Below are 10,944 nucleotides of genomic sequence, written 5' to 3' on the forward strand. Positions count from 1 at the left end.
ATGTCTTCAGTTCCGGGAAAATGTGAGGATCATTGTTTTCCCAACAAGTCGTGTGGGTTTCTTTGTGTGATTTGATGTGGAATGTGTCGACTGGGAGTAAGTTATGGCGGAATCGTTCCGAATCTTCTGGGTTATTGTGGATGTGTGCATAAAGACCACACGCATTGTCATAAAATATGACTTGCGGCATTTCCTCGGGGAACGTCTCCTTGATGAACTCCTGTTTCAAATATACCACCAAAACCATGAGAAGATTTTCATTAAAACGTATAGAAAGGAAGGTAAATGCGAAGCAGATACTACAAAGTACTCACCTTTACCTTGGGCACCAATTCTGATTTGAAGAAAGTTTTCCTGGCGGCTATAACTCCGCAACAAGCAACCATAAACTGTTCATTGTGGGATCTTTGCCGAGATAGCAAGATTTTCTTAGAACCTGCGCTCTTCTCGCCGCCGTCACGTGCGGCCTCATGTTTGCGCTCTTCAACCTCAGCGTACATCATCTCTTCTTCTCCAACAGTGATTTCGCCAGTTCTTGCCGAAAGCATGTCGGTAGGATTGATTTGGATGCGGGTGTTTGGTCGATTGAACTTGCGAGGTAATCCAAAGAGAGAGCTATTTTGGTCTTGAAAATCCTTGTACGCAGCTTGATGCTCCAGGTTTTTACAAGTCTTTGAACCGGGAACAACTTTTTCAACGCATGGTTGAGCTTGGCACCGGTCGTTAAGCAGCTCTTGATGTCTAGAGCAGTATCGATCGGTCACCTTTTCGAGAGATATGTCGCAGTAGATCATAGGCCACTCGGGGTCTAGAGCCTTGAGTTGGACTTCGGAGACGCTGCAGGACCAGTGTCCTATTGTGATTCCGTCTGTCACTAGGGCTCGTATGACTGTGGATAACATCAAATGAGAAGAATTCAGCTGGATGCACGGGGGAGTCGAGGCTGAAAGTAAAGGTACGTACTGGTACCTTCTTCGCTTTCGGGAGATACTTCCACTTTGGTACAAACAGAACAGATATGAGATGCAAAATCCGATCCTTCGTGATGAAGCCATGCCGTATGGTTCTCCATAGCGCCAAAAAATCGTCGAGAGTCGTCTCCATGGGCGTCGCTTTGCAAACGAAGTTTGCGCTTGTTGTAGCTGAACATCAGGCGATGTATGTCAAGGCCCATTGAGCAGATTTCCTCACTTAGCGGCCGAGTGTGAGTGGGCTCTGCAAAATCGTTCGGGTGTATTGTGTGAAATTGAGCATGTGATTGATTGTAGGCGTTGACCAAGTTGTAGATAGACACCCTACATGTACCACAGCATTGGTTTTGTGATGTTTTCGAGTTTTGTGAAAATAAATTTACTTACTTTCCAAGCATCTGGAGATGGTTGTGGTAGTCTGCAAGTTTGTGAGTCATGAAATAGTGCTGGCCGACTTGAAAGTAGTCCTCGGGCTGTCCTTCTTCCTTTGTATAATATTCTCTATAATCACCACGACACATATAGCAGGGCGTGTAGGTGGTATTGCAACCTGTAACAGTAGGGATGTGCTTAGTCAGTATCCGAATACTCATTATGAAGTTTGGTGTAATGGATTTACTGCGACAATACGCCGAGAAATATTGCAAAGTTTCAACACCACCAATGTCGTACATGTACCCATAAATTTGGCGCCGCATCTCCAGTGGGTGGGCCTTGTCATAGTTGTCTTCATCAACGCATGTGAAGCAAACAGAGGTAGGAGGACTGATGGTGTGCTCTGGAATGATAATGGCGTTCGTAGCACGTGATTCGGAAGGAATGCCATGTTGGTAGAATTGGGAGGTGTTGTGACCGCAGGTTCTCAAATCAGGGTACACCAAGTACCATAGTTGAGCCCATGTAGTTGAGGGCTGATCTGGGTCGAGACAATGTGTAAGGAATGCGATAGGGCCTTCGTCACATGCGGGTCCATAACTCTGATCGGTTCGTCTCAAAAAGTCTGCCGCAAGCGCACCAAAGTTGCAAAGCTGACTGACCGTCAGGCTGTCGTGGATGGTTGGTGTCAACTCGGATAAATCTTTCATCAAATCCTTGACAAGCATTATGATGGCGATGAAAGTAAGGCAATAAAAGTAAACCGATAAAAGTTAGGCGATAAATGTCAGGCGATTGAGCAGAATATTCAAAAACAAAGGAAGTTTGAAAGATAGATTAAAGCAAAGTAAAACTCGTAGTAAAATTTAAAGAAAAAATCAGGATGGAATGATCGAATGAAGAGGTGGGTGGCTGAAGGCAATAAATGAACCCAATGGAGGACAGAATTAAAACTGGATGTGTTGGTGAAGATTAATGCTTTTCCGTGCAGTCTATGTACTTTGTACCTTCTTAGTGCGGTATCAATTGTGCTTGATTATATCTATCATCATCATAGCATGGTAAATGTTAACCGTTTGAGTGTCGCTAAGCATGTTTTTGTGCCGTGCTTATGTGATTGGTTCGGTCATTGACCAGCCGTAAGTAACCCTGAAAATACCAAAGTGGATCATTAAGCTTTGTCAAAGCGCTGGTGACCCTGCCTGGTGGTCATTTGTTTGGCATTTATGCTTAATGCCTCTTTTTTGTGATTCATGAACTGTGTAACACTGTCCATTGGTTTTGGTCATATAAAACGAAATGCATATATATTTCTTTGAATGGGCTATGCGTAAGTACGTTACAGTTACATCTAGTTACATCCGTCTAAAGGAACGGGAAAGGGTTTGCTTTGTACATCCGTGTCCTTGATCTGTGATTGAGTTGACCGGGTTAATGCTTTGCCCTTACTTCTGCTTTGTTGGTTGTTGATGGACGAGTAGGAATGGCGAGAACGGGGTGATGAGATAATGTCAGAGGTAAATTTAGGTACCGTATGTGACAGTGTCTACCAATCCGGGCGTGTGACTTTCCGACCCGTCGGACAGTCAATCTTATTACATGTTCACTGCGTTACTGTGCCAGACTCACGCTCACGATACAACGAGGCTCACGGATTCCATTGAGCAGCGGATTCTCTGGCTTAGAGCATCTCCAACGGTCCTGAATCACCAAAAGGCGTACAGGCTTGTCTGAAAACATACAGTAAGCTGTATTTTTTCTTTAAAATGATTTCCCTCCACCGCGCACATGATGGAGGGACTTCCAAGGTCGTGCTCCTGCCAAAAACGCCAAAAGCGCACGATATTCCTTTTAAAAGTTGACTGATATCTCATTGACTATATACTTGATATGTAATTTCTTTCGATTATCATATTTATCTTTGGACGCATGTGGTATGATTATGTCCTAAACGTCACCAATACTGCTTCCTGCATCTTTTGCGAAAGCCCTTCATGGATGAAGGTCTTGACATGCAATACCCAGTATCCCTCAAACCAAACTTCACACGAGTGGCCAGAGGTGAGAAATCTGCCGACCGGTGGAGGGTCGTTTTTTGACCCAGCCCTGTAAACGTAACATACAGCTTACGTATCGTTACGTTTACAAGGCACCGTTGGAGATGCTCTTAAGATCTTTTTCCAAAAAGAAAAGGATGGATGAGATGGAAAATTGATGATTTGGTTGAAGGAAATCGGTAATATATCCAACTCAAGTTCTAGTTATAACTTATTGATATTCCTATTCAAAAAGAAATCATTCAAGAACCAATCCTGTTGATACTATAGTGTGCCGATGGGAATACGAGGCACAAGGTTAGTCAAGATCCTCAAGTCGTAGAGTAACGAAGGGACCTTGCTCTTCCCACATCGGCACAAGACTAACAACTATCTAATATGTCACATATGTGTGTATCCTAGTGAAAGACGCACAGACATCTACGCTCACAACATATGTACAGTCTAAACAACATTAAGCAGAAGTTCAGAACACATTAACAAATCCAATTACGGTACTCAAAACGACTAGGTCCGTGCTACCTTTCTTGAAAACCTGCTTTCAAAATGTTGTTTTTGCGGAGAAAATGAACCGTACAGAACTCCAAAAAAAAAGTTCCAGAGAATTCCCAGGAATTCCCCTGCAAAAAGATCAACTTTGAATCTATGTTTTTCACATTTTTTGAAAAAGGTGGCTTGAACCTAGTGGTTTTGAGTACCATAAATGAGTTACATAGTTCACTTTGAGTTCATACATATTTCTGATCTTATTCAGACTGATATGTCCAACCAAAATCCCTGAACCCATGTTTTGGTCTGTTTTGGTAAACAAAAAGTCAAGTGTTCTTCCATTGATCACTTGAAATTAAACAAAAAGTACAGCTGTTGTATTGAAATCTACTGGCAGATTTTTGAAAAGTTTTCTCATCACCAGATTTAAGGGCCCGTTCGGCTGGAAACCATATACGGTTTTTGGCCAAATACTCCACCAAAGCCAAAAACCGTATTTGGCCAAATACGGTTTTTGTTTTTTGACAAAAAGAGAAGCGTTCAGCAACGGTCTTTGATCAAAACCTAAAACAGTTTTTAATCAAAAAAACTTCAATTTTGAAAAACAGCCCTGAGGCTGTTTTTGAGACCAAAAAGAGTTTTTGGGCTCATTTGCCCCTCCATTTTGATTTTTTGTTGACCGATTTGGTCGACTGATTGGTAAACAAAAAAGCCGAATTTTGAGTTTTTCAATCTGCCCCTTTTTCAAGGGGCAGATCAAAAAATTGGTTTTGTGTAACAATTTTTTCAAAATTCAGCCAAATGGGCTCTAACTTTTGAGGTCAAAAACTCAAAATTACATCACTTTCAGACTGAACTCTATTGTTCTGGTGCAGATTGGACCAATGGGCAGTATAGTTATCAATCTCAAAAGGTTTTTTTTGAGTTTTGGACCTCTACATTAAATCTAGCAACAACACAAAGCTCTCAAAATCTGCTGATAGATCTTACAATGGCTGTATCATATCCCATCAATGGTAGTGGTAATAAAGGTTATTCAGCAATCGGAATTATAAAGATCCACAACTACCAAAGCCCTGTTGGCCAGCAGGAAAACTCTTGTGAAGATTCAACAACACAGCAATCCAGCAATTCAACTCCAGTATTGGATTTGTATTCATCAGGTTCAATCAATCTTGATATGGGCTTCTCCCTTCCATCATCCAACAGCAACCCAATTCCTGCCAACAACTCAGCTTGATTCATGCATCCTGATCATTTCCCTGAATACCGTGGATATCAGCAATCATTGGAATCTCAAGGAGATCAATCCAGAGAAACTTTCAATACATTTTCCAATGATTGTACACACACCAATACCTTTTTTAATTTGGTCCCACCTTTACAGTCTCCACAATTACCTCCCTTATTGAATCCAGTCTTGTCTTTACTATATAGGCAGCTTTACTATCTGCTCTTGCCTTTGCAATCTAGAGAAAGTTCTTCTACCTGCTCTAATCCGGTATCACCTTTACAATCTAGACAAAGTTTTTCTAATTTTTCAAATCCGGTCTGGTCTTCAAAATCCAGTCAACATTCAACCATTGTAGTATTTAAAGCTCAACCAGAGCTTTACAACACCTAAGAAGGGATAATCTACTAATGTGAGAATAGTAGAAGTTGCCTAAAGACTGCCTTCTTCAAAGAAACCAGCACAAGGGCACTTACTGACCACTTTGTGATAACAGAAAAAAGATAATAGGCACCAGAGAGTTGTTCTCAATAATTTTAATAAGTATTATTCCAGTTTTAAGCACAAAAATACCACAAAACAATATTAATTACTAGCAATAAGGGGGCTCAAGTCAAGATATTTACGGCCCTTTCTTAAAAAATTGGGGAAAGTTTTTTACAGTACTGTGCTGTAAAAACTTCTCCCAGTTCGTAAAAAAGGACCAGAAAAATTTCTTTCAGATCTCCTTCTGAGCAGTAAATTTACACAAATTTGCTGCTTAAAAAAATTGGGATGTTGTATAAATTTTCCCAATTTCATAAAATTTTGCGTAAATTTTATGATCTTGGGAAAAGTTTTTTACAATAAAAGTAGTAAAAAAAATTGACTTGAACCCCCCTAATACTGTTATAAGTATTATTCTCAACGAGGCTTATAGTCTTAAACACACATAAATAAATTTCTCTTTGCTTTGAAGGGGCGGATTTAAGTGAACTTAGTACAAATGTAGTAAATAAATGATGATTTATAACACTACAACAAAGGTATAAGATGCAAAAAGGGGAACAACAATCCCAAAATCATTCATTAGTATATATATTGATGTGTAACAACTCTTACAGTGGTCAACAGCCCTAAAAACCAATTGATTTTGACCAAAAAACCCAAAAAACCATGTAATGACACAATTTAATGACTTTGTTACTAATAGATGATGTACTTATATGTTACACAGCGCTTCTTATGATGAATACAGGTGTTTTTTTCCTTGTAAACTGGCTGAAAGCCTATTTTTGAAGTTATGGGCTTCTTTGGATGATGTCCAAATTTGGGTTACTACAGTGCATCTTGTAGAGCTCGTGATATTGATCAATAATTGGCGCTATATCAGGTACTTCTGATGAGTAATGGATGAGTTATTGAGCTGTGAAGTTGAGGTTTTTGTATGTAAATGTTGTTACATGTATGCATGTAAGCATCATACAAGTTAAAGGAAGACCGTGTTTGGCGGCAAAACCTGATTAAACTCCCAAACAGCACTTCCAATTTGAAGGTTTACGCGTCCATCAAGTAAAAACCCAAGCTTACGTGTTTGATCTTCATCCCGATCCACATACAGTCATTTAAGAAAAGCTTGCCCCAAATTGCCCGCAAAACTCAAGCGAATTGGCGGGGAATTTGGGGCAAGCTCTTCTTAAATGACTGTATATCTCCAACCACTCATCCAGCCTCCTAACACCCAATGAACATCCATCAGTGATAAACTCAAACAGCACCACTCTGACCATAATTCCCCTCAAGTTGTCTCCATTCAATTTGATCACAATGACAAAGATAAAGTTAGAGAAAGGTGACAATGGGATTCAATTCATGAAGCAAATTCATTCACATTTGATGAATCAACACATCAAAGAAGCTCATCAACAAAACTCATCAATCCAATTCATTCAGTCTTGACTTTCAAAGTGCAAAGTGATTTGGGAAGGACAAATGATTGAAGATTCAAAATCAGATTACAAAGATTTCTACATAAACGAGACATTTGAGATGAAAGAAGCCATGAGAAACTGAGAACCCCCAATGATAACTGATGCATACTACCAGTGAGTGTCAAATCTATCAAAAGATCTCTTTTTCCTTGAAACTCTTGAATTCAAAGCTGATTACAGTGATTGGTTGATTCAAGGAATGATAGTCACCCCCGTCTTGACTCCTGACTCGATGGCTGCAACGGACAAGAACAAAATACCTCCTCTCCTCCTCAATCATCGGGCCACAACACGACCGATCTTCTAATCGACTGTCTCTTTCTTCCTTATACTAATGCTATAACGATACAGGCTATGGAGTAGCTTGTGAAATCTTCAGAAGTTTCGGCACGAAAAGCAAAGGATGCGTTGCGCGACAAACGAAGAGATTCAAGAGAGAGCTGTCGACAGTGCTTCTCGTGCAAGCAGAGAATGAATGCAAAGAAATATTTCTATATTTATGACAAGACGAAAAAGCACACGAAAAAAACAGAAACAACAACAACAGACATTTGGAATATATACAAATGGATCAGACTGAACATTAGATGAGTGAGAGGAACAAGTAGTGTTCGTAGAAAGGAAATGAGGAACACGCTCAGAGTCTTCAGAGTGAAGCTCAGCATGGATGTCTGAATGCTTATGGTCACGACCGATCTTCTAATCGACTGTCTCTTTCTTCCTTATACTAATGCTAATGGACCTGATGTTTACCAATCTTGTTCGACTCAAGAATTCAGTCTTCATATTCCAATAATTGCGCCAGTCCATGTCCGACTGATTGCCCGACATGCTTTGGATCTTCCTCTAATCGATTCAATATCCACATCTTTCAAAACCAACTCTTCATACAAAGCCTTTCACAAATAGTTCACTGATTCAATCATAACTACAGTTTACAAACTGTTGATCAAATTTGGACATTCTGATTTATTTGGGTGAAAAATCCCATCAAAACCTGAAAACAAAAAGCGCAACGACTCATGGGAGCTATCATAAATGAGGAAATCATTTCATAGATCAACTTTGAAACTCTGTATCAAAAACGCTAACCAACACATTAAAACCATAGAATAGTTATAGCAAACACAACACCAAAAAAATTTTACAATCAATATTCAAACTCGAGCAGAAACAATTCTGATATGGCTGAACTTATTAAACGATAAAGACCTTCAATTGAATATGCGAATAAATTGAACTTGAATATATGATTCAGAATTACCTCAAAGCTTATACTTAATTCAATACAAAATCATAATTCAAAACATTTCAAGGTACTCACCCAGAACACCCTTTCTTGATGTTTTTTATTCACCCAATCAAAACTACTGATTGACTTTTTTAGTAATTGTTTTCAATGATTTGGTTTTAGCAGTTGAAGAGAAACTTCAATAGCCATGACCAATACACGACTCCATAAATCCAGCCCATCCAACATCCACTCAGCCTTTCCGATCATTTCAAACAATTTGTCAATTTCGGACCAAGTCATTCAATGTTTCTCCGTTTTTCTCAATTACATTCAATTACTAACATTCATTTTCTTTTCTTGGAATACATAGATCAGAAAGTCTTCATGTCATGATAAAATAATTGTCTTAAAAACCGATCGATTTGGATTATCGAGTCATTTTTCATACCTCATCATCGAGAAGAACATGAAAGTTTCATCAGAAAAGATATCCAAAGCCTAATGAATATGGATATATAGAGTCATTCAAATGCAATGATAAGTTCATCAAGACAAATCCAAAAATTCAAAACAAGAAAAAAAGAGTTGGCTGAATTTGGGATTTTCATTTTTTCTCCAAGACTTGATTTTCAAGTTCGTTAATTTAAATGAAAGAAAATAAAGTAGAAAAAAGTATACCACAAGCAATATTAAAGATTAAACCATCTCAGTACATACAATCTACAAAGTCTATTGAACTCGATATATGTATCAAAGAAGGATTTCAATGTAATGTTTATTCTAAGAATTACTTTTGATCTGATGATTTAAAAGATGAAAATTGGTTTGGTACAGTTGAAGTTATCTCAGGAAACGAAACTTGGTTTGAGATTTGGTTTGAAGCACACAGAAAATGTGAAGTTTTTTCAAACCCAATTGTTACCTCTTTTTGTAGCTGTTACTTGAAAAGTTAACTGGATTTTTGTATTTGTTCATATATGATACAAATTAGCTTTGAATGAACTGGAATAGAAATTACAAATTCAAAACTTGAAACAGAAGATTCCCAAATCCAAGAAAAAGGTGAAAGTACAATTTCATCATTGAAATCTCAAGAACAAATTGAATAAATGATATTATGAATCAAGAGATTACCAAAAGAAATATATTGACTAAAGTTTTCAATTGAAATACAATCAAAATTAATTCAATATTATTATTTTAAAATTGTAGGAGTTTTAAACACATTTAAATGTATGGTTTCATTGGATGAATTAGATCTTTTGTGTCAGAAAAATTTGGAGGAACAAGCAATGTTGGGATTGGCCGAGTTGTAATTTCGGAATTGATCAAGGTTTGTGTTGGTTGTGAACAATGGAGTGTCTTTAGTCAATCACTTGATGATCTTGTAAGTCATTTTTCTCTACATTTATCAAAATCAAATTCATTCAATTTGAATTTGTTTAGTTCTATGTTGAATTATTTAAAGAAGTTAAATTGAGAAAAAACCTCACCTTTACAAGTTTCATGGGTAACAAACAAAATAATTGAAGAAATTGGATCAAATCAAAGTTGTGAATTTATTTTTGATCCATTTATTGATGAATTTGAAACCGGTTGAAATAGATGTGACAGTTTAATTATTAAAGATATAATTAGAGTTTGTTCATTAGAACTTAAACCTTATTCTTCAAAGTAAGTTATCACAAATCAATCTTATTTCTTCATTGGTAAAATAAATGAAATTATCTGAAACATTAAGTCTGGATTTTTGATTTTTTTTTTGTTTGATTTTGTGTTTTATTTGACTTTGAGACAATAGGATTTAGAACCCAGTACTACCACAGATGAAGAAGAAGGAAGTTCACATAACTTGGATTTATCACCCAAATTAATTACCATTAACCATCTGGACTCATTCAATTAAATCAATAAGTACATCATTGATAAAAGAAAACAAAAATTAAACTTGAAATCCAGTCAAGAATTATCTAATTTAATTTTGGATAAAGCTATATCAAACAGGATTGGAATTAGCTCTATAACCTTAAATTGTGGTCATCAGTAAAAGTCCTGGAAATGGTTGGATTGATGAAATAAATAAAAAATTAACGGTTTGTAAAAGCAGTTAGAAAGGACTACTTGACTGTTATCTTTAAAAATTATTCTAAATAATCAAAGTGACAAGAAATGGAATATTATCAAAGTTTGTCAAGTTTGTTTTGATGAAGAAAAAATCAAGGATTATGTAATCATGTGGAGAACTGATAGAAAAACAGGATAGACTCTGCGTGTGTTTTTCACGGTTGGGGGTTCTTGACAGGGATCAGTGGTCTGATGTCCAAGGTTTTATTCAGATTGCCGGATGAGAAAGAAAGAGAAAAAAGCCAGACAACAGTGGGGTGTACAACATGACTAATCTTGAATCTGTGACATTTGAAGCTAACATTTCCCCTTTGGTTACACACATCATAAGGATTGTAACACTATGGTCAGTGTTGATTGTGAATGTGAAATTCTTTTACCCAATTGGTATGTAGACAACATTGTAGGTCATCTTCAGAATATTATTTCAGGGTTAGGATTTTGCAGTAATCTGTTTTAAGCGTCTTCTGCTTTGTCTGTCAAAATTCTTGAG

This window comes from Melampsora larici-populina (assembly GCF_000204055.1).
Source record: "Melampsora larici-populina 98AG31 unplaced genomic scaffold MELLAscaffold_82, whole genome shotgun sequence".
In the NCBI taxonomy this organism is placed as follows: domain Eukaryota; kingdom Fungi; phylum Basidiomycota; class Pucciniomycetes; order Pucciniales; family Melampsoraceae; genus Melampsora; species Melampsora laricis-populina.